The sequence below is a fragment of the Thermobia domestica genome, chromosome 13 (assembly GCF_964235325.1).
Source record: "Thermobia domestica chromosome 13, izTheDome1.hap1.1, whole genome shotgun sequence".
NCBI lineage: Eukaryota > Metazoa > Arthropoda > Insecta > Zygentoma > Lepismatidae > Thermobia > Thermobia domestica.
The window spans coordinates 127,420,957-127,444,623 of record NC_137466.1 but is presented as its reverse complement, the minus strand read 5'-3'; the positions used below and the strand labels follow the sequence as shown (position 1 = coordinate 127,444,623).

At 34.1% G+C, this 23,667-nt stretch overlaps 1 protein-coding gene across 5 annotated transcripts in view; it reads left to right on the top strand.

The window, feature by feature from the left end:
* Positions 1 to 2,139: 2,139 nt before the first annotated feature.
* LOC145668491 (agrin-like) overlaps positions 2,140 to 23,667 on the top strand; it is a 1,085,796-nt gene continuing 1,064,268 nt past the window's right edge. For all 5 annotated transcript variants that reach the window (XM_081736441.1, XM_081736438.1, XM_081736440.1 and 2 more), the window contains exon 1: positions 2,140 to 2,636. The gene's annotated coding sequence lies outside the window, so the exon portion shown is untranslated. The remainder of the gene's footprint in view (positions 2,637 to 23,667) is intronic.

Here is a 23,667-nt window from a genome sequence, read left to right as displayed (position 1 = left end):
AAACGTAAGTTCTCCTAATTCTTTTTAGAAATACAAAGAAAAAAAATAATTTTCAATCATGTTTACCTTATTTAAATATTGTACATTTATTTATTTTTCTACGTAATCGTCATTTCGGTTGATGCATTTTTGAAGATGGTCTTGCGGTTTTTGTACGTTTCTTCATACAGTTCTCTGTCATGTGTTTGAGGAAGTGCTCAACCTTATCTTTCACCTCGTTTCCATTGCTGAAGCGCGTTCCGACCAAATATACTTTCAACTTAGGAAACAAGTACTAATCTCAATCCTCGCAACGGTCTCGTCGTCGCAAGAAATTGATGGTTTCCCGCTCCTGTGTTCATCGTGAATTTCAGTACGACCAGCTGCAAAATCCTTACACTACTTGCGAATTCGCCACACACTTCCATCAATCGGCGATGAAATTAAATTATTTTAGCGCTTTTTGTGTTCAAAAACCGAATAACTGCGCGACCTTTGCATTTAACGGTAGTGCCAAGCGGGAGCTCGTTTTCAAATGGTTGCTAAAACAAGACTGAGCATCCCAATAAAGTGCGCGCAAGCTTGTTTGATAGTGGGGGATAAAAAAAAATAGAAGTGTTAGCAACAACCACACGAACAGTAGTTCCCTGCATTCCCAACGCTTTGGAGACATTACTTTTGGAATTACTCTCGTAGAAAGTACAATAACACTGCATTTAAATAATTAAACTGCCTGGAAATTTACACTCTTATGGCTCGAATTAATCTCTAATAGATTTGTTACATGACATCATTATCCTCTAAAGGCGGAAGCATTGTCGCCTGTTGTACAGATACTTTTTTTTAAGGAGTTAGGTGTACCAAACCTCCTTTGTGCATTTACCCCGTCAGTCTATCCGTGACACAAAAAACTCAAGAATTACTCGATGTATGGCCTCTGATTTTGGCCAGGACGTAGAGGATTAAAAGTTAATAATTGAATTCATTGGTGGAGACGATCTATCTACCAGAAATTATAGAAATCTCATTTATGGATTCAATCTTGATCACTACAAAGCAAAAAAAGGTAATAGATAGCAAGGACCTGTTTCCTGCAACAGGTTAAGTGACACAAGGGTACACTTTATTTCCATCCTTAATTCTCTGTACAATCCGGAAGTGATAGAAATCCACTACGATTTCCGGTTTCAATATTGATCTACATAGTGCAAAAACGATAAGAGATAACGTAAAACTTTTATTTGAAATCTATTTAGCATCCAAAGAATATATATTTCAACTTCGCGCTAATTTCTCTACTGAAACCGACAGTGTGATAGAAATTTATCACTACTTCCAATTTCAAAATTAATTTAGATAATATCACGCCATACAAACCAAACCTCTTCGTGTGCTGTACATGTGAGACACTGCTACTTTGTTTTAAACTATCAATGAGTGTTTTTTTTAGGGTGAGAAAAAAAAATGATAAGTCGTAATTTTGATGACCAATAATTCTAGAATCAAAGATCTATATGGAAAACATTTCATACTCATTTTAAGCAAGTCAAGGCTTTACTTTCATCACGAAGATCAGAAGAGTTTTGTACATCTCGTAAGTTATATATTTTCTTGAAGATTCTCTTTTGTTATTATGTTTCTTGAAGAATCAGATTAAGAACAAAAGTAAGAATAAATGCATGCATTCAACCTGTATAATTAAAAAAAATCATATTTCCCAAAAAGAAGTCCCATATATGACTGTGATTCATGCAGTTGTTGCCTATATACGTATTACAATGAGTTTAGTGAACAAAAAATACATAATAAGTACTTTTTTGAGCTTTAGACAACAGTTTCCTCAATTTTATTGAGAAATTTGAGAAAGCAATATGAGAGAATACTGCGCTAAGCAATGCACTATCTCAAGAGAGTTACTAATTTCCGGTATATTTCGATCGACGAAAATGATGAGAAGGATGTAATGTATGCTTTTCTGGAGCGGAGTGATGTGGTAATGTCGTATCAAGACTACGGCCAGCGGCTAAGACCAATATCACCGTGCCGCGACGAGTGAAATAAGAGTCGATGTGCTTTGCCGTGCCGTGCCGTGCCGCTGCTTGCTGTGTGGAGAGTATGGGGTGTTCTGTGTTGTTGAGGCACTCAGTACTGCCAGACCGTTTGGCGGCTCAGGTGGTTGGCGAGTCGGCCTCGTTGAATACAGGCACCGACTGACTCTTGTCTCACGACGCGCGTGTTCGCTATAGATGGAGCCAAAAGTTTTTCCACAGATACATGTACTCGGGGTTCTTGAAAACTAGTGAAAAAGCTGAGTGAGGATTCGTGGCCATGGATGTACGTTCTCAGTTCTTCATCTGCTCGGAGTTTGCGCACATCACTAAAAGACATTGCAAAGAAGTGTAAAAAAGAAACTGCTTGTGGTTCCCGCTTTTATTATTATTATTGTTATTAGTTCGTGAAATTTTCAGCGCGTGTGGTGAACTATAACATTACTTCCAATTTGACTATGTAAAACAAAATGTACAGTGAAATTTAATACTAAAAACAAACAAAACTTGTGTAAAGAAAACAGTCATTTTAATTTTGAAGATCATACACTTCCTCCTTTATATTAAAAAAAAACGAAAATAAATAAGCAACATTTTTTCAGTGAAAAGGTTAGTATGACATATTTCTTTTTGTAACACGAATTTTCAATATGAAATTTTTTTGCTTTTATTCTCTCTGTCTCTATCTTTTACTAAGTACAGACACATGAAAATATTCACATTTACACTTAGTATGGCTGGATGATTATACATACATATATAGTACATACAACCTATAATAAAATATCAAATCGCGTCCTTGCTTTCTCGGATTATAGTACCATAATAAAAGTTTATGGTCGATATGCTGCGTGTTTAGTGAGTGTAAAAATGTAATAAAAAATCTTTTATATTGGCTTTACAACAACGCTAGTCACTTCAAAACACGATAAAACTTCTTCACTAAGAACTATATCATTCTTTGGCAGCATTAAAGGGCTACTGTCCTTCATTACAAAGTTAATCTAGTTTGCTGGGAACAGAAATGACGTGCTTTATTTCGTAGAAAAAAAAGAGACGTCGACGAGTTGAACAACTGTATACGTATTACAGAGTACGTTATTTGCCTTATAATCTAAGGTTGATTGGTAGGTTTTTACTTCAATGTATTCTCATTACAGAGACTATGTGAGGCGTGAATCTACGGCTTAACGTGAAATCCAAACCATATGAGCTACCAACTGGAATCGAATCCCAGCCTCCGCGTTAATAGCGCCTGTGCTCACCATATAATCACGGAAGAGCGATGGTAATCTAGAGTTTCTGGTTTCTGATCCTAATGTTGATTATTTTGATGGATGTTTCCCACCTTCCAGTCTTAATTTCTGTAGAATCTAATTCTGTATAGTTTATCGCTACAGAAACAAAATCCCTAGTAATGAATTTTATTCTTTTCAAACTAATCCTATCAATTCTTTTCCTACCTATTTTCCTAACATATATCTGGATATCATCCTCTCATCAGGTATTACACAAATTAAAAATGCGTTTTGAAAGTTACGTGGATCAGTGATAGAGCATATAGTTTTAAAAACACAAGTGTAGTGAGTTTGATCCCGGGTCATACTATAACAATTTCATTAGTTGGTGAGCCAATATAATATATATGGTATTTTCTCAATATATGAGATTTTATTCAAACGTAATGCGGAGACGGGGCACGGTGCCTCAGTGGTAGAACACCTTTAGTGCGTGGAGCCCTGGTTTTATCCCCGGCCAAGCAAATTTGTGACGGACAACGTCGAGTCCGTGGGTTTTCTCGGGGTATTCCTGTTTCCTCTCACATTCTCATTTTACAAATTTTTCCATCATCATTCACTTGCTTTAATCATCGTCTGCCTTAGTCTAAAGGGCATAATCGTGGGACGTTAAACGGAAAGAGTTTATTTCATATATTAATGTGTAGACCATCAGAAAACTGAGTCTTATTGAAAGCTGACGTACAGTCTACAACAAAAAAGGGACATTTAATATATAAGTTCGTACACAAATTTGCAGTTTTCATAACTTACATCTAAATATACATTAGATAGGTGAAGCTAAGTAGGCTCCACATAAATTATCATACAAAGTATATCAAACGAAGATTTGTGCATTGATATGTGTTAAAAGATACACCTGGTCGTCTATAACAGTTTTCTTTGTTGGTCTTCAGTGGCAGTGGTGATAGAAATAATGAGATTCCTGTTGTCAATAATTGATTTGTCATATCATTATTTTTTAAATCATTTTGTTAGATACGATGTTCCATAAAACGTTGTGGAATTTTAGATCGACTTTCTTTACTATTTTGTTGTTTAACGTTCATCGTTAGCACGCTACAAGAAATATCTCTCTGACTTGAAATTTAGAACTACCCACGACAATTCTTGAGAGAAATCTTACAAGAAAAAAATAAATAAATTCGCTACAAGCTAAGGAAAGAGAGCTTTATAAAGATTCAGAAAACCATGTACAAGAATAAACACATTAGATCAGCTTTCTTTCTTTAGCTTCGAGCCGTTAAATTTAAATTTTTATCGATGTGATTTCCTCCAAGAACCGCCACTTGAATTGTCCAGTCTAAGATTATTTTCGTTTCCATTCTTCCTGTGAGGTTGTAGAAGAGGAAGAGCTAAGTCACATGTACTGCTAAAGCAAATCGAATCTTGAAATCCGGTATAAGTTTTCATGTGATTCTAAGAACCGTGAATGTGTATAAGTTTCTACTATTTTGGCTGGTTTAATCGAAATATTTAAGCCACTTTTCAACATTGAGGCTATATGAAGTGGGATCTACTGTTGGTTGGAACTAAGGTTGGATGCGAACAACTACCACGTTTTTATCCAACAGAACTAGCCCAACCGGGATTTGAACCCGAAACCACCTGCACAGAAAGCACAATTACTAGTCATTTAGCTTTCAAAGCGCACTTACGTTGATTTAATTTTTAGAAATATCTTGGTGCATGATTATTCACATTACATTGTTTGAAGTGGTAATTATATTATCTGTAATAATTTAAAACAAAATTTTACAGTAAAGTGGCTAAGGTTGAACATATTTCAAGAAACGTAGTTTATCTCTTCCTAAAATAAAAAAAAATCAACATGTTGTAATCATAATCACAATAATTATTACTTGGTCATTATTGATGTTACTTGCTTCAAATAAGCTCCCTCTTGGATAAGCCGTTAGTGTACGCGCCTTTGGCTTGGGAGACCCGAGCCGGCGACTACTCATGTGGTTTGGATCCCATGTTAAACTGTAGGTCCATGTCTCATATAGCCTTACTGCAGAAAAGCACGTTAAAATCAAAATCACATCACATCACTTGGTTCAAATGGGAGATAAGTTTCCATGCACTAAATCCAAATCCTCCTATCTCTTCTAGTCTTCTTTTTCTTTCTATTTTTCGATTCATATACCTTTGATCACATCTTTCGAAACACAATTTATTTTCAAACATTGTTCGAAAGTTATTTTCCTTTCTTTTAAAATTTCCAACTATGCATAAGTTTCGGAAGTCTTGTAGAACGGCTATTCCGTCCGCCCGTCCGTCTGTTTGTCGACAGATATAAGAGCTAAAGCGGTAAGAGATATCGAGAAGCAGTTTCTTTTGCTATCGATTCATCTTCTCAAGAATAGGTTTCATGTTCTTCGCTAACCACTTATTCAATCCAAAAGTGTTAGAAATCAACCATTTCAGGTTTCAAAGTTTATCGTCATAGAGCAGAAACACTAGCAGATAGTGATGTGTAGTATTTTGCAATTGATTAAGAATCTTCAGAGAAGATATCGTCACCACATACAACGTCCTTCTAAAACCGAAAGTAGTTGAAATTTACTAATACTTCCGGTTTTAATATTGATGTCCATAGAACAGAAACGGTGAAAGATATCGATAAGCAGTTTTGTGCAATCGATTCAAAGTCCCAAGAACGATGCCATCTCCTCCGTTCACGCTATATTCATACAGGTTGAAATCAACCATTTTTGGTTTCAACGTTGATAGTCAGAACAAAAAAGATAGCAGATAACGATAAGTTGGTTACTGCGATCGATTCAGCGTTTCAAGTAAACATACAATCACCATTTGCAACTATCTATCAAAACTAGAAGAGGTTGAAATTTAATAGTACTCCCCGTTTCTATACTTATTTTTATAGGCCGAAAACGGTGTAATACATCGAGAAGTGCTTTTTAAACAGTTTCAGGGTCCCAAGAATGAGTTTTGTCTCGACTTTAATCTGTATATTCAAACCAAAATGATGCTATCAGTATATTCAAATCTGCTGGTGAAAATCTACGTTTTCCGGTTAGAACACTGATTATCTACGGTTTCCGGTCAGAACACTGATAATCTACGGTTTCCAGTTAGAACACTAATAATCTACGGTTTCCGGTTAGAACACTAATAATCTACGGTTTCCGGTTAGAACACTGATCACATTCTAGATAAAACGGAAATAGATATCGACAAGCATTTATAAAAAAACAGATTCGTACTGCAAGGATATGTTTCAGTTTTGATTTTATTCTCCTATTGTAATCGCAAGTAATAGATATCAACTATCACTTAAAATTTCATTATTGATCTCCGTAGAGCATAAACGAATAATGACTTTTTGATATTGATTCAACGTCCAAGGAACGGGTTCCATCTCTAATCTTGTGACTGTATTCTAATCAGTCATTGCAGATGTCTACTTTAAGTATGAGTATTCAATTCGCATAGTTTGGAAGTATACCGTAATTTCACCATGTAAAACAATTGTTAAAATTACATTCAGTATTAAGAACCAGGATATATATTCAATTAGAACATAACATCTTGGGATACCAACCATTTTAGTGGTTCTTTACTGCTATGGCTCGGTGCTGCATTAGAACGTAAAGCATACATAGAACGAACATACCATAAAATTTAAAAGTCACGCTTTCTTGTGTCTTCTGTCGTACGTGCTTCCTCTGTCCATGGTTCCGAATTTGATTCTCGGTGAGAGTTCTTGCCTCGAACACAAATCTGATTGACGATTCTGATCCACAAATAGTAGATCATTCGAATAGTAGTTTCATAAAACTCCAATCAAACAACCAACCTAAAATGTATAATGTAGCTTGGTATAATGCACTGTTTACTTCTTAATAAATAATTAAAAATAGTTTCCTTAGGAGTTGAAATATCAAACAAATCACGATAACATATACCAAGAAATAGAGTATGCTTAATAATATTTACCATCCCCCTAACATGAATGTTCATAATACGTTTACTTGAAATTCTCGAAATCATGAAACACGCATCAATTATTTGTGTACAAGTTGAATTAATCAATTCTCTGTTAATTTCACTTCTGTGATGCATTATTAGGATATGCATTTCATTATTAGTACATATTAATATGTTATTCATGATTAAGGATCATGAATAAACAGAATGGTATTTGCGCTTGAGTATCTAATACATAATGTGGTTTCATTATTAAAGTACCCTTGTGGAACCCTTAAACACTCTTAGATTCTTTTATTTTAAACGAATTTTAAGCCCTTTTAAGCAGGAAATTGGTCTCCCGTGGTTTTCCTACTTGCAGCGATTTAGTGAAATTAATTTTGTAATTTAAGAAGTACTTTATACGTATAATAATATTCTCGCATCATTGGGAGACATAATATGCTCGTATTTTAGATCTCTTCTTATCTTTGGGAATGAAATACAAAGCTTTTGTTTTTCGCCTTCCATTTGTTGGATTTAAACCATTGTATTTGTTTTCCCCTAGTGATTCCTGACATGTCTATTATTTACGTTTATTTTAAACCAAATGGTTACAGACGGATAGATGAGAAACGGCACTGTGCAGGAGCTATATGGATGTAAAATTCACTTAACGAAAATCTGTGGAAGATAATGGAGATAAATACATTTAAAAATTGTAAATCGACTTGTGGATGAGAACCTCGACAATTATTTTCCAAAATCATCCCCACCTTACTCCACAGTTCTTTTTAATTTTGTAACAGGTGCACAGTAGATCAATAGTAGAGCTCTTACCTATAATGGGAGAGGTTTTTGACTTGAGTTTGTAATGGACAATATCGTGATCTGGGATTTCTTACTGAGTTCTCCTGCTTCCTCTCGTATTCTTATAATCATTCACTTACCTCTTTATAATAATTCTTTCTCATTATTACCCATTTCCTTTAACATCAGTAGCACAACCATTTAATGTTAAAGATTTCATAACTCGTCTTCAATAGATTTGTAATACCATTTTGTATGATTACGTTTCTTAGGTCTCTTCTGTTCAGTCAATCTCTGTATTCAATCTATGGTTGGTTTCAGATAAGCTGACAGCAAGATCTTTCCCCACCACGCTCACACACACAGTCTAATAAACCTGAATTTTGGTGTTCTTTTTTCCACCATCAAGACCCACACACGGAGGTATAGAATGTATCTAAATATATGTAAAGACTTAATTAAGACTTTCATAATAGCACTACATATTTTAAGACACTTTATAACATTGATCTGTATTCGTGAGATAAGTATAAATCTTTTAGTATGATTATAAATTTAATTGTACGTTTGTTATTCATTTGGTAGCTGGGAGTGGTGGGGTAATGGTAGAATGGCATATCATGACCGAGTGGAAATTGAAAAAATTCTTTCTGTATTCATACAATAATATTATGCAATCCAAATTACAAATAGTCTTGTGCAATCCTTAACAAACAAACATTTTCATATTAAACTTATTTAATTTTTAACTACAAGACGCTTTTCGCTTCGCTAAAGACAAAAATATGGAATATTTTACAAATGAATATATAGTACAATTTGTTACAAATATATTCCTACACATTACATACGACACTATACACGAAATTTCTTCTGTATTATGCATATGCTAATATTCTATACATTCTATTACCTAATCGTATAAAAGACATTAAAAAAATGAAACAAATATAGAAACACGACACGGTAGGTTTGACTCTCAACCTCTTCGACTCTTAAATGAAAGAACGGTTGAAGTTAACTTTGTGTCGATTGAATACTTATTTCTAATAATTCAAATTGAAAAGACATTTAAAAATCAAATCTTTAATACGTAAATAATAATCAATATTTTTAATGATGAAAGTTAAATATATTATTACTGGTAGAAATTATTGATAGTGACTAAAAATGAGGAGCAATGAAGTGGTGGAAATTTAGATTTGACACGAAACTATATTTTAAAACAGTTTCCCTTCCTGACATGATCAGTAACTTGTTTCCTCCTTGTAAGCGGTGGGGACTAGAATGTTTGTTTTGATTGCTTATGACTTTACGTACAATAGACCTTAGGATTACCTTAACACACCTATCATCGTTATCCTCTTTCTAATTCATATACTTATTTTGCGAATAATTCCTAGCTTACACCTCTCCGTACTTTGTTGTGTAAGTTTTTAGACCGCAGATGTCTGATTTAGTATGCATCCTTTTATTTGATATACATATCAAAACAGTTATAATACATTCATTGAAGCAGTTGAGATTTTCAGATATTGACATTTTATTTTTTTAATTTGAAGCCATATATTTTGAATCCATTCCAACCTATTACTAAAAAAATATCACTGTATGTACATTCTTAGTAACAACGATTTTGGTCTGAAATGTTTATCATTGAAAAAAGAAATGTCTGAATGCGTCCAAACGGTGATTACAAAGACCTGCCCTAAGAATGTTCAAAATATACCTGAACTTTGACGTGTCCAATGAGTATACGGACAACAAGGACTTGTAAACGCGTAAATAATAATTTGTAAGTGTTTTAACACTGTTTAAAAGTAGTTTCTCTGCTCAGATACTCATTGAACACATCAGAAGTTCAAGGATATTTTGAACACTAGTAAAGCAGTTTGTATTAATCACTCTTAGGAGGCAACCTAGATACCCTTTTCACTAATAGAACCTTCACTGCATTTTAGGACGTTAAACAATAAACCAAAGACATTTCTAAAAATTCTGTATCATCTTCAAACATTCATTAATTTTTTTCGGTAATAGCTAAATTCCTCGATTTATCTTTCTTTAATGATGCCATTCATAAACACAATATTTCTTTCAGGTAAATGTAGATATTCAATACTGGTATGTAACTTTTTCATTGCTGTGAAAAAACAATGTAGCAAGAATGAATGTCACTATGAAAAACCGTTAGAAACCCTGAGATGTTCATAATTTTTTTCCTTGGTAAAATATAGGAACCATCTTTAGATTTACAGTCAAAACATGGTAATTTGTGTAAAATTTGAGAAATGTAAATGAATTACATACATAGCTTCACCGAAATGTGAATTAGGGACTCCATCCCAAAGGTAAACGTGTATCTCACTTAATAATTTTCGCCTATTATAAATTGGTCCTTGTTCTAGAGTTACTAAATAAAAGAACGCGTATTTATTACTATTGGTTGCATGTATTTTTATGCGATAGTAAATCGATAGAACGTATTGTATATTGCAAGATTGAAGATATTCTTACTTGTTAATACATAGAATGCAATCTTTAAATATACGTATCAACGTACAATATCTTTATGTGCAATAGATTTGGTGGTTTTAAAGTTTGGTAGAGCAGCTACATTCAAAAACTGCAATTTTCACCTATCATTTCTCTTTAAAAAAAATAACTCCCTGTAGATACGAGAGAATGTTTTGTATGCAAATAATTAATATTTAGAAGAGGACTGCAATTCAACATTCTGTAATTACATATGGGAAACACGCTTAAAACTTTTGCAATTAACGATGCCCTTTAGGATTAAATTAAGAGATTGTTAATTAAGAGAAAAACATGGTGATTAGTGAAATAATATGTCATATACTAAATATTCACAACTAAAGTTTATTTATTTTACTGAGAACGCTGTTTAGACGTTTATGTGTCATTTTATGGGTAAATGATAACGTAATAAGGTATTATCTACAGCATACGCTTTATCACTACGAATCTTCAACATGTTGCTCGTAAACAAAGTGTTTATTTTATCGCTGAAATCTTTGTAATTCTTTTACAAAGAATGTTTAAAAAAAATATGGACCTATTCATTACTATGACATTATTTGAGACAAGGTAAGGTAAAGATCAGGCAATGAAACTATTTTTAAATTTTGTCTATGTATGAAACTAAGATCAGTTGTTTACTATGTTCGTATATAAACTGGGATAATGCAAGTTTTATTTTCAATTTTTACTTTTGAGTGATGAAAAGAAAGAAGAAAGTTATAGCGCTCGTGAAAATAATCCAACAGATTTACACGTTGAAAAAGTATCTGTCTATCTTGATATATTTACATAACCCTGGAGGTCACAGTATTGAACGAATTCAGAAGAAGTTCTAAACTTATATTTTATTCTCCGTTTTTCAGTGTTTCTCAGTGTTTCAGTTACTTGGTATAAAGGCAGTTTACTTCAGAATGAAAGTGAAGACGATTTTTGTAAAACGTCTCTAATGATATTTTATTTAGCTCTCATAAATCAATACTCGTAATTACACTATAATATGGAAATTATTATTATTATTATTATTATTATTATTATTATTATTATTATTATTATTATTATTATTATTATTATTATTATTATTATTATAGAAGAAACTCATATTCTAGTATTTCTCATATTTGTGAATTCCCAGCGCCAGGATAATCGTAACATACCACACTTACTCAGGTATGGGCAAAACGCCACCCCACTTTAAAATTTAAATTAAAATATGCTGGTTGGATTAAAGCGTCCAGTTCAACACAGATGCTGTATGAGATGTGAATATACAGCTCTCGCCTAGAATTGAACTCGTGTCCCTCACGCTAACATTAAACATATATCCACGACGAAGTTTATTAAATTGTAATATGGATCATGTGCTACATTGTTTAAAAGAACCTTTGAGTCTCTATCCGAAAAGATTAATTTCATCCACTTTTATGCAATATATATCGAAAAACCGTGTCCGACTTGTTTTGAAAATTATAATTCATTTTATTCGATTACTTAGTTCTCATTCATTTTTATTTACTTATTTACTTACCAAACGTAAAGATAATACACCATGTGAAGTTAATTTACATTAAATTAAAAGTAGCAGTAACAATAACAAAATTAATGAGTAAAGCAATAAATGTACGGCAACAACAATAAGAACAAGTGAAATAACAACATTTAGAGGTTCCATTCCATCATTCACCTGGTAGTACTGCGGAGAACTGTGGAAAATTTCTATCCGGGTTTGAAGTTAAGTACAACCAAATCTAGAGAGTTTGTTTTCCTTTTGTAAGGGAAGATCAAATTATCCAAATTATATCACATGATTATGTTGCTATTCAAAAGTGTTACTGTCTCACTTAACGCCTTGGGACCTCTCACTTGAAGCAAGAATACTGTTTTAAATTAAGCAGTTTTTGAAAATATTTACCTAGTAAAGTTAATGGCTGTTGTCATTTTTGAAAATACAGAATTCTAAGACAAGTATAACAATCGAAGAAAATTAATAAAAATAAGAAAAATTAAGGGAATCTCCACAATTACTTAATCATACTGAGAAAGATCAATATTTTTTGAAATGAGAGTAGAAATACTTTTCAAATTCTATATCGCATAACCCTTATATATATTTACTCTTTATAGGTATTTTCAATCTTCGATTCTGGGATTATTTAGTACATTTATTTAACAAAATAGAAAGCTATCCCACTATTAGAATTTTCTACAAATATTTTTAAATGAATAAGGTTATAATTTTATATGTATTTCGAAGGCGACGTAGGCTACAGGTCGTTTGCATGGAAAATACATGTTAAATACTTTGAGAAGACTCTGAAAGAGAATGCAATTTGGAAAATATATGTCAACATTTTTGTGAGTAATTACCAATTATGACTGAATTGTATTAGCAACAGGTAGAATTTATTTTTAGGCTTTTGTTTAATCTCTTGATTGGTTTAATTGAACTCTTTAATCCATGTAGGAACATCTATAAGTTTGTTACTGGTGAACATTCTCTTCTCCAAAATCAGGGCTATGACTATCAAAATATGAAACCTAACAATTTGGCTAGATATTTCGTGCGGCCAGAATTAACGTTAGCGCTCTCGCTTTGCGTTCAGTAGGTGTCATACTTGAATATCGCTACCGTTCACCCTGGCTCAGTTTGTTTAAAGCTATTCTCTTCAAGTTCTGCCAGACGAATATTGGGGAAGTATATTTAAATACTGGTCTGTCCACTTCCAAATATTATTTCCAATGTCTCATTGTTAATTGTTATATTGTACATTGCATTTGTAGTTAAGTCTGAAAATATGTAAATAAGTAAAATAACAAAATACAGTTTTTAAAGACTTCTGAGTGAATTACATGGCACCACATTCCATTTATGTTCTTTACTATGTAACAAAATAATAATAATAATAATAATTTGAATTTATTGATAGCAGTGACCATAGCCTAAGCCAAAAATGTTCACAAACATACAAGTGATATACAATAGATGCATACAAATGATGTCATAAAAAATACAAAACAAAACAGAAGAAACAAGTTAAAAAGAAATGGTACATGAAAATATTTCAATCAGATGCCAAATTATAATGTCATACATGAACTTAATGAAAGCTTTGATTACAAAGTAAAATGTCAACATTACCTCCATTCACATGTCTATTAAATTGAAAACGGCGATGTAATGTATAACAAAGTAAAATACAATGAACATTAATAGAATTAAACAAAATTTCATAAGAATATTTATATAACAAAGAACATGATTAAATAAAAATAAACGTACATCAAACGAAAGAGAATTGGAATTTCATAGATTAAATAGATCGATTCTTAGGGATGTTTTGTTTATATTCTCTACACTTCTAAATAGTGGAGTACCAATTAATTTGTTGCTTCATAAAATAGATCGATAATCCCTGAGGCTATGCGAAGGAACTCTATATATATATATATATATATATATATATATATATATATATATATATATATATATAAGTTCTCACGAAGAAATTAATTGTCGACTAAAAAGCAGGGAATTCGTGTTACTATTCGGTTCAAAATCTCTTGTCGTCGCGAATTCTGTCGAGGAATCTGAAGCTTAAAATATATAAAACGATAATCATGCCTGTTGTTCTGTATGGTTGCGAAACATGGTCGCTTACTCTGAGGGAAGAACATATACTGAAAGTATTTGAGAACAGGATCCTGAGAAGAATATTCGGACCCAAGAGGAACGAGAATGGGGAATGGCGGAAGCTTCATAACGAGGAACTACATAGTTTATACGGTTTACCCAACATTGTTAGGGTCGTCAAGTCTAGGAGGCTTAGGTGGGCAGGTCATGTAGCTAGAATGGAAGAAAGTAGAAACGCTTTGAAAGTCTTGACTGGTAGACCCATAGGAAAACGACCATTAGGAAGACCTAGGCGCAGATGGGAGGATAATATTAAGATAGATCTCGCAGAGATAGGAATACAAAGTAGAAACTGGATCCAATTAGCTAAGGATAGAAGTCAGTGGAGAGCTTTTGTGAACGCGGTACTGAACCTCCGGGTTCCATAGGCCATAGAGTTAGTTAGTTAGTTATATATAAGTTCACACTAGAATGTATTGCATCATGAATAAGCATGATTTGCCTCAGGGTTCTTCTAACATGAAGAGAAAGCAAACCAAGCCTTGCGAGAATCTCCCCAATTGTCATCTCATTCAATTTAAGCCCGAATCTAAGCCAGGCCAAGAAAGAGATTTTATTGACTCAAGAATTTAAGCAATACTAACAAAATTTCCTATCCATATTAAAATTGCATATTCCAGATGAGATTGAACGAAACACAACATAAAATTTTACAGGTAAAATATCTTTAAAGTCTTTAGCAACCCATTTAATAAGCCCAAGACTCCTTTTGGCTTTATAATAATAATAATAATAATAATAATAATAATAATAATAATAATAATAATAATAATAATAATAATAATAATAATAATAATAAGCCGTAAGAACTTGCTTCTTTCTTTTAGAACATTTGCTGCAACCACCATAAGTGTCCTTGTTAAACATATGATTTCAGAAGCAGTTCTTTAGGGCAAACAAATTCATACTTTTTAAAGAAGTACACGCAAATTCAGTGTTCGTGATACATATATTTCTCTGTTTTTCTTTCTTTTTTCTTGGTAGTTCCCTACACGTGTACATGTTTTACATATAGTTGCTCGCAATGGTTGTAAATTCTTATATTAGATTGTTATTAACGATAGCGCGAATTCCTTCACCAAGTGTATTGATCTTTCTTCTACGGAACACTTTTTCGAAGTTCTGCAAGGCACAAAAGGCTTTAGTGACACGTAAGAGCTTTAGTTTTTTTAATAACAAATAAATGTGTATATACTAATATATTTTTATAAGTTTCATAATATCGAATTTTTTCGCGATTTAATTGCTGGAGTTTCAATAGTTTACGTTTGTGAAGTTTATTTGGTATCTTTATTAGTTTTGTTATTCATGAATGTGTAAAGGCTTATGAAACGCGTGTGTGCCTGATTATCGGTAAGAGATAGCTAGGAATCTTTTTTACGCTGTCGATTCAGTGTATGAAGATAGATTTCATTTCTTCTCTTAGACCTCTAATTATTCAAATATGAAATTGCAGAACCACTTCTGGTTTTAATATAATCTCCATACGGAACATACGGATAAAGATGGCGACAGTTTTTTTTAAAAATATGGATTCAGCACCCCAAGACCAGCTTTCATGTCCACGCTTATTCCTCTTTTAAAACTGAAAATTTTAAAACTGTATCATCTTCAGTTTAAACAACGTTTGACGTAGAAAAACTGTAGTAGATATCAAGAAGCATTATATAGAGTATATATATGAACTCAACATTGCAGGAACAAGCTTCATCCTTATCTCTATTAAAAACCGGAAGCAGTGGGTATCTACTACTTCTTCCGTTTCAATATTGTTTTCTGTACAGTAAAAGCGGTAATAGGTAACGAGAAGTCGTACTTGTTATGACTTCAGAATCCCAAGAATTCTCTCTGTTGAAAGGAAAAGTAGTATATATCTACTATATCTTCCGATTTCAACATTAATTTCTATAGAACAAAATTTATAGGATATCATGATTCCTATAGAAAATATATCTAGAAATCCTTTTTTGATAATTTGGTTACAGCATTTCAGAATGGGTTCCACCTTGTACCTTATTGCTCTATTAATACCTCATAGTTTGGAAATAGTTTTCCAAATCCTGTGGTTTCATAATGGAGAACGTAATCCACTTGTTTACGAAAGAGTGACATGTACTATTACCTCAAACTTCTGATTTCCTATGGTGTCTAAAATATCGTATACCAATGCTTTAAAGCGTGGAAGTATTTCAGTTTTACATCCCATGGTTACATCGTATATTTAAAGGATTTGGTGATAACGAGAATGAATTAAATCATGGAAAGAAGAAGATGGGAAGAAACGGAAAACCCCCTAGAAAATTCACGCACACGTTGATTGTCCGTCATAAAGCCCGCTTGGCGCAAGCTGGAAACAAACTACAGACCCAGTGCACCAGAGGTAAACTCTCTACCACTTTGCCACAACGATAGATATGTGTTCAGCTCGAATACTGCACGACAATGACAATAATCCATTCTATATGGAAGTTGTTGCCAAGGCTGCAGTAAATGGCTTCGATAAAATTGAGCATTTAGCCCAGATATAGCATTACAACTTTGGCAAACAATAGCCAAGAGCGACTGATTCAAATGACTGTCTCGAACGAACTGACGCAGCTAGACAGTTGGAACTGAGACATTATTTTTTTTCCATAGATGGCACTATATGCCATGAACAACTTATTACGTGTCAGAATATCTCAGTATTAATCCGGAAAAATTTTGAAAATATCCTTGTGTTATGATTACGGCATTGATAGCTGTTTCGTATGTGTATTTTATTCAGTTGTTAGACATCTGCTGATGTAGCAGACTTTTATGACGAAGATGAGCTATTTCCTATCTTATATCGTGAAAGAAAGACGATTTAAGGTTGTGTGCTTTTTTATGTTCTTAGGAACATTAAGTGCCAGTTCTGTGCCAATTTCTGCCAGTGTCTGTATATTTCATTCAACAGAATTCTCAGATATACTCTGATTTCAATATGGGTCCAAAGTCGGCAGAAGCTAAGCCTTGAAGCAGTGAACGCGGAATGCGTCAGCAGGAAGTCGGAGATGTTATAGGCGGCCAACTCCATTTTTACCCGTGTTTGGAATAAGCGCGTGCTGCAGCGTATTGCTTCACCGTGTATTTCACTTTTCTTTTCATATGAAGCGTGAAACAAAACAAATTTTAAACGATTTTGGTTCTGACTCTGAAAACTATGCATGTTTCGCCAAAGGTCCATATGTTTGATGTGAAGAGTAATTCATTATAGTTCATTAATTCCCTATATATCCTTCCTGTATTAATATATAGATCGAAGACATGTATATGAACAAAATCAGATATTTAGTGTTGCAGATCAAGCACGAAAAGATGAATGTTAGCTACCACTCGCAAAGATAGGAAGAGAATCATATGAACCAGGAAAATGACAAGAGTGATTGATATTATCAAATAATATAAAGGCACAAATTGGCAGGGGTGTGGACTAATTACAAAAGAAAAATCATGTTTGATGAACAAAGGTAATTCTTGACTGGATACCAAGAGTCAAGAAGGGAACTTAGGAAACATTCTCATTCACAGTGTTGTCACGAAATCAAGAAACACTGTGGAGTAACGTGGAAGAGAACTACTCAGGATATATGGGTGGTGAGCGGAAATTAACACCCTACTGAAAATTGTTTATAACTCTTTTTTGTTTATACTACTTATCCGATTTTCATTAAACAACAAGTATTTTGTTCCTTACATTGGTAGAATTGTTACGCGTTGTTAAAATTCCACATAAGCACACAATTGTCCACCAGTTTTAACAAATAGTTGGGGATGTTTGAGACAGACTTCTGCAGATACTCCAGCGGTACGTTTGTAAGAACTTGGTAATAATTTCCATGGACGAAAATTCAACTCGTCCATCAAAACAGTTTGAATTGTGTGTCAGATTAAACTACGTTTGCGAGATGCCTGTATTTGTGATTTCTGAAGACTTCGAGTAAATGTTTCCTGAACCCCATTTTCCTCCATCCTGGATGTCGAGGGGAGACAGCCTCTCCTAATATCCGCTATAAAATATGTGTCCATTAGCTTCGATTGGCAATTCCTTATGGTCTTTGCATTTGCCGAGCACATGTCTGTACTTGTACCACGGACTACAATACTTCGCACCGGGATACCAGCCGAGTCCATTTATGCAATATTAGACATTACATGATGGTCCGCCACTGATACCAGCAAATACATAGATGAGATTTCATGTAATAAATTCTACCATTATAAAGAACAAAATACTTTTTGCTTCATGAAAATTTGTTAAGTATTTAAAAAAAGTTATAAGCAATTTTCAATAGGGAGTTAAATTGAATTTCCCGCCCACCCTTTATGCATAATTTAAATATGTCATAAATAGACCAATCTAAGTGATTTATACTGGTACAATATCTGCAATGACGAACTTTCTTGAAGGTTTTTTCTCTGCTGGAGACCATTGGTGGTTGCGTGCAAACATGATAAGAGGACGGAACTACATTACTTAAGTCGGTGACAGAAACGTTTTTCCCCTCCTACTTCCCCCTCCACAGCTACATGACGAATACGGCAGTTGCTTGTTTTCCTAACAGGTTATCTTGTTAACTCAGAACATTTTTCAGTGGAATATACAGTGTGAAGAAGACTTGTCTTAACAGCTGTTCAACGTGTAAAAGCTGTTTTACATATCTAATGTATTAGTAGCACGCATGCATATACGGTGTTTTCGCATCCATTATGTTAATTAATGTTTGTAATTATGTATTTTGAGAACTTGAATTTGTTTTTATATTAATTTTCATTAATGCTTATAATCTACACACAAAAATATGTTGTTTGTTAAAGTTGACAAAATGTTGTTTATCCCAATTAAATGTGTCAGTAAAATACCAGTATAGTTTACATTCTGACAAAGAAAATACTTTAATTGCCACATTTGCAATATTGGTTTGCTTCATGTGTTGCTGTAAATACGTATTACTGAAGCAAATAATGATTTTGCTCCTGAATCAAGTTCATAATATGTTAATTTCCATCAATTAATTAACTAAAACTAACTCTATGGCCTATGGAACCCGGAGGTTCAATGCCGCTTTCACAAAACCTCTTCACTGTCTTTTGTCCTTAGCCAACTGGATCCAGTTTCTACTTTGAATTACTATTTCTGAGAGATCCATCTTAATGTTGGGCCGCGGTGGGTCAGTGGTAGAGCGTTCACCTCTGGGGGTACTGGGTTCGATCCCAGCCCCCGCCAACTGAACTTTGTGGTGGACAAACACAGTGTGCGTGGGTTTTCTTGGGGTTCTCCCGTTTTCTCCTACTTTCTTCATTCCACCATTTTATTCATTACTCATGATCACTGTCTCCTTTAGCCTAACCGGCATAATGGTGGGACGTAAAATTCAAAGATTTCGTTTCATTTTTCCACCTTAATGTTGCCCTCCAATCTGCATCTAGGTCTTTCTAATGGTCGTTTTCCCATTGGTCCCATTCCCATTCAGTTAAGATTTTGAAAGCGTTCCTACTTTCTTTCATTCTGGCAACATGATCTACCCACCTGAGCTTCCTAGATTTGATTACCCTAACAATGTTCGGAAAACCGGTTCTTATTCCTCTTGGGTCCGAATATTCGTCTCAGTATCTTGTTATCAAATACTTTCAGTCTATAATTTCCTTCAAATATTTTCCCAAAGTATTTGTATGGTGAACATCTCAATTTGACATATTTGTGTCGATTTGACATAATGTTGCATCACCTAAAAAAAGAAAAAGAGACCAATGGCGTGGTCGCTAAGCCAGTTCAATTGAAAGAAAGATAGTATGCTAGGATACCCCATGGACTGTGAGGGTTAATCTTTTATGATAGTCCGTGCAGAAGCCAGATTCGAGCATCGGAGCTTGTTCGGAACCCGCATTAATAGTAGATCCTATTACGCTGTTCAAAAATGTAAACTATTAATTAAACAAAGTCACCTAATTTTTATTGATTTTATAGTGCTGGAAACGAATTTTAAAACGAAAGTAGAAAATTGGCTCTCGTTTTTGTGTTTTACTACCGTGTCTAATAATAACATTAAAGTAGTGAACATGTTCACTACTTTTGGGGTAATATATCACATTGATATGACAATAGTGGGAGAGCAATATCAATGCTCAGTTTGTTTTCGTTCCTTATCTCAGTTGTGATCTGCTAGTGTGCGATACATCAGCTTAATACCATTTATCAGATTTTTTTTCGAAGTGCTGCGCATAATTTACACGTGTTTGCAATGTTCTATATTTGTAAGCAGTTCCTTAGAATGTCTCGAAAATTGTTTAGAAAGACAAAATTCCGCAATATTTTGTAAATAATGCGCCCATTAATGATTTGTGTATGGGAAGTTACATTTCCTTCACAAAAAACACTAATACCATTAATCTGAAAAGCCTACGATTGTCATTTTATGTATAAATTGGAAATCAAGATAAATTTTGGGAACTTTACATGGCTTGCAACACTTGTACCAGCAACCTAAGAAATTGCAGAAATGGGAAGAAACGTTCAATGCCATGATTTGTAGGGAGCCAAGTGACCACATGAGTAATTGCTACTTTTCTATGGTTCCGCCTGTCCAGAAGGAAATTTCTTGGAAGAAGAAATGGACATTGATATTTCCTAACATTTCATCTGTAATGCATTCAGTTCCAAGTGGAGAAGGACTATCTGTCCGCTGTCCCTCAACATTCAAAAAACACAACTTTTCGTTTGATGATGATCAAGATTTGAGAATCCTGATCCAAGTACTTCTATAGACTCTGAATTTATTGTGAACGTACTTTCAAGTAAAACATAGAGACTAACCCAAGAAGAGCTAAGTTATTTCATTAGAGATTTGGACCTCTGAAAAAATAAAACTGAAAATTTTAGCGGCACGTATACACAGTAGAATATACTGCAGAAAGAAGTAAATATTTTGTTGTACCGGAATAGGGAGAAGAATTTCACTCCATTTTCTATTATGCAAGGTGTATCTGAGACATGCATAGACATAAACGGCCTCATGAAGGCTCTCAAAAGTAATTATGATTCTATAGAGTGGAAACTTTTCATAGATTCTTTAAAGGCGTATTCCAAAGCCGTGATTTTACATATTGGAAACGAGCTTCCTTCCATTCTGGATGGTCATGCAGTTTATATGAAGAAATCTTATGAGAACATGAAATGTTTACTGCTGGCCATTAAATATCATTGACTTGCAGTAGCATTTGTGGTGACATTAAGTAATAGTGGTGTTACTTGGTATACAGATAAATATTGTTGTTTTATTTGTGAATGTGACAGTAGAATTGTGTCTCTCACTACTGCAAAAGTGACTGTCGTACTAAAGAAACTCTCTAGCTAGACATGTAAAACGTGAAGCATTAACCACTTGTAGATCTTAAGCGAAATTTGCTTTCTTTTCTATACAGCGCGGTAAGAAACTATTTGAACAAACTTTGGGAGCTGATTTCCGACACTGAAACCAGCAAAAAAGTTCTCTGGAACTTTGGTCAGTGAGGGATAGTTTCGGCGATATAAGATGCCAAAAGCGTGGGGAAATGAACTTCAGAGGGCTGTAATTCAAAAACAACGCTACGTAGAGAGTTCGCTTTAGAACATAACACTCGAAGTCATACCTGCTCCATTGAAAAAGGCATGTTTCAAACCTCAGCAAAATGTATGCGAGGGATTCCCCCAAAGGAATATAATGATTCTCTATAACCTGGCAAGTAATTCCTACGTTTCTTTGGGGAATCCCTCGCACACATCTTTCGGAGTTCATTTTCCCACGCTTTCGGCACCTTATATCGCCGAAACTATCCCTCACTGACCAAAGTTCCAGAGGACTTATTTGCTGGTTTCGATGTCGGGAATCAACTCCCGAAGTTTGTTCAAATAGTTTCTTACCAGTATGAACTACGAGCGGGAGAACTGTAAGTACTTAAGAGGAAACTTTCCTCGATTAAGCAATGCCAAATTTAGGGAGAGTATTTTCATAGGAGCGCAAATTCGATATCTATTCAGAGACTCAGCAGCTCGATTAAATACTAGAAGATGATCAGAAAGTCGCGTGGGGAAGCTTTTTAAGAGTGTTTGTTCACGGCTCTTCAGAAGACGCCGAGAAAAAAGACAAATAACTTGTGTCTAACTTGTTGTCATGAGTAACATTTCTTTATAGAAAGGAGGTCGTTACTCAACACGGCCCTCTCACCAGTGAAGACCCGCACATTTAAGAATATTTTTCTGGAAGTTAAATAGGGCGAAGTTGATAATAATATCTCTAATATTCTCTTAAGATACAGTATATAAATTGTGTATAAGCACAATATAGGAATTTCCTGAAAAACAACGCCTATCACGTCTTTTAATAAATTTGTGAGAAATTACTATTATGAACAAACCTGCAAATAAACTGCATGACCAGAAATTAGGGGCTGAGAGATAAAATATACCAAGTCACTTTTTGGCCAAAATTGAGTTGTCATATTTTTCTTTACTTACATTAGTACGAGGGACACTAAGAACGTTTTGAGATGTAGACAACTAAAACGCGGGAAGTGAACAATGTTTCCGTCATTAAACAATGGACGCAATTCAACAAAATATTGTCTTGCAAACACTGTCGCTTTCCCTGTGAAATTACTATTTTTTGACTTATATTATTTTACTTCTCAGCTCGAGCCATAAGTACCTTACATCCAATTCAAATAATTATTGTCTCCATGAGAACATGCGGAGCGTTATTGAAATAGTGAAAGAAACAAACCAACTTACCAATTTAATTAACATACAATGCATCGATACTTTATAAATCCAAACCACTCTGACTAGTTATACGTTTTCATACGCAAAGGTGTAATAGGCAGCTGATATTCGCTTGATACACATGGTTTTGGGTTCGACTATCGATTGAAGCGGTTGATCACCTTACAATGGTTTGGATTCCATCTTAAAAGTGTAAATTCAGGTTTCATATCGTCTCGGCGCTTACAAATGGTCGCTAAACAAAGAACATAGTATGGTTTCCCATTTGCTCAAGGGCTTATGACGCTCCATCTCAATTCTCCTCCTATGTTCTGCATGTCCTTGGTTAAAACGTTGTTTCTGTATGATTTATACGAAGTTTTAGTTTCCCTGATTTAAATCACAATTTTTCCATTTTCTCGTCCTTTCCTAAATTTTCAATGACGCAACGTGCATCATTACTTTTTCTTTATGGCCACCCTCGCACTGAGAAAAATCCGGATAGCGTTATATTGTAAAAAATAAGGAATCCTTATGTAAGAATTACTATTGTGACAATTGATGACGGAAGGATGAGGAGGAGGTTATTCATAATGCTATACACGCACTATC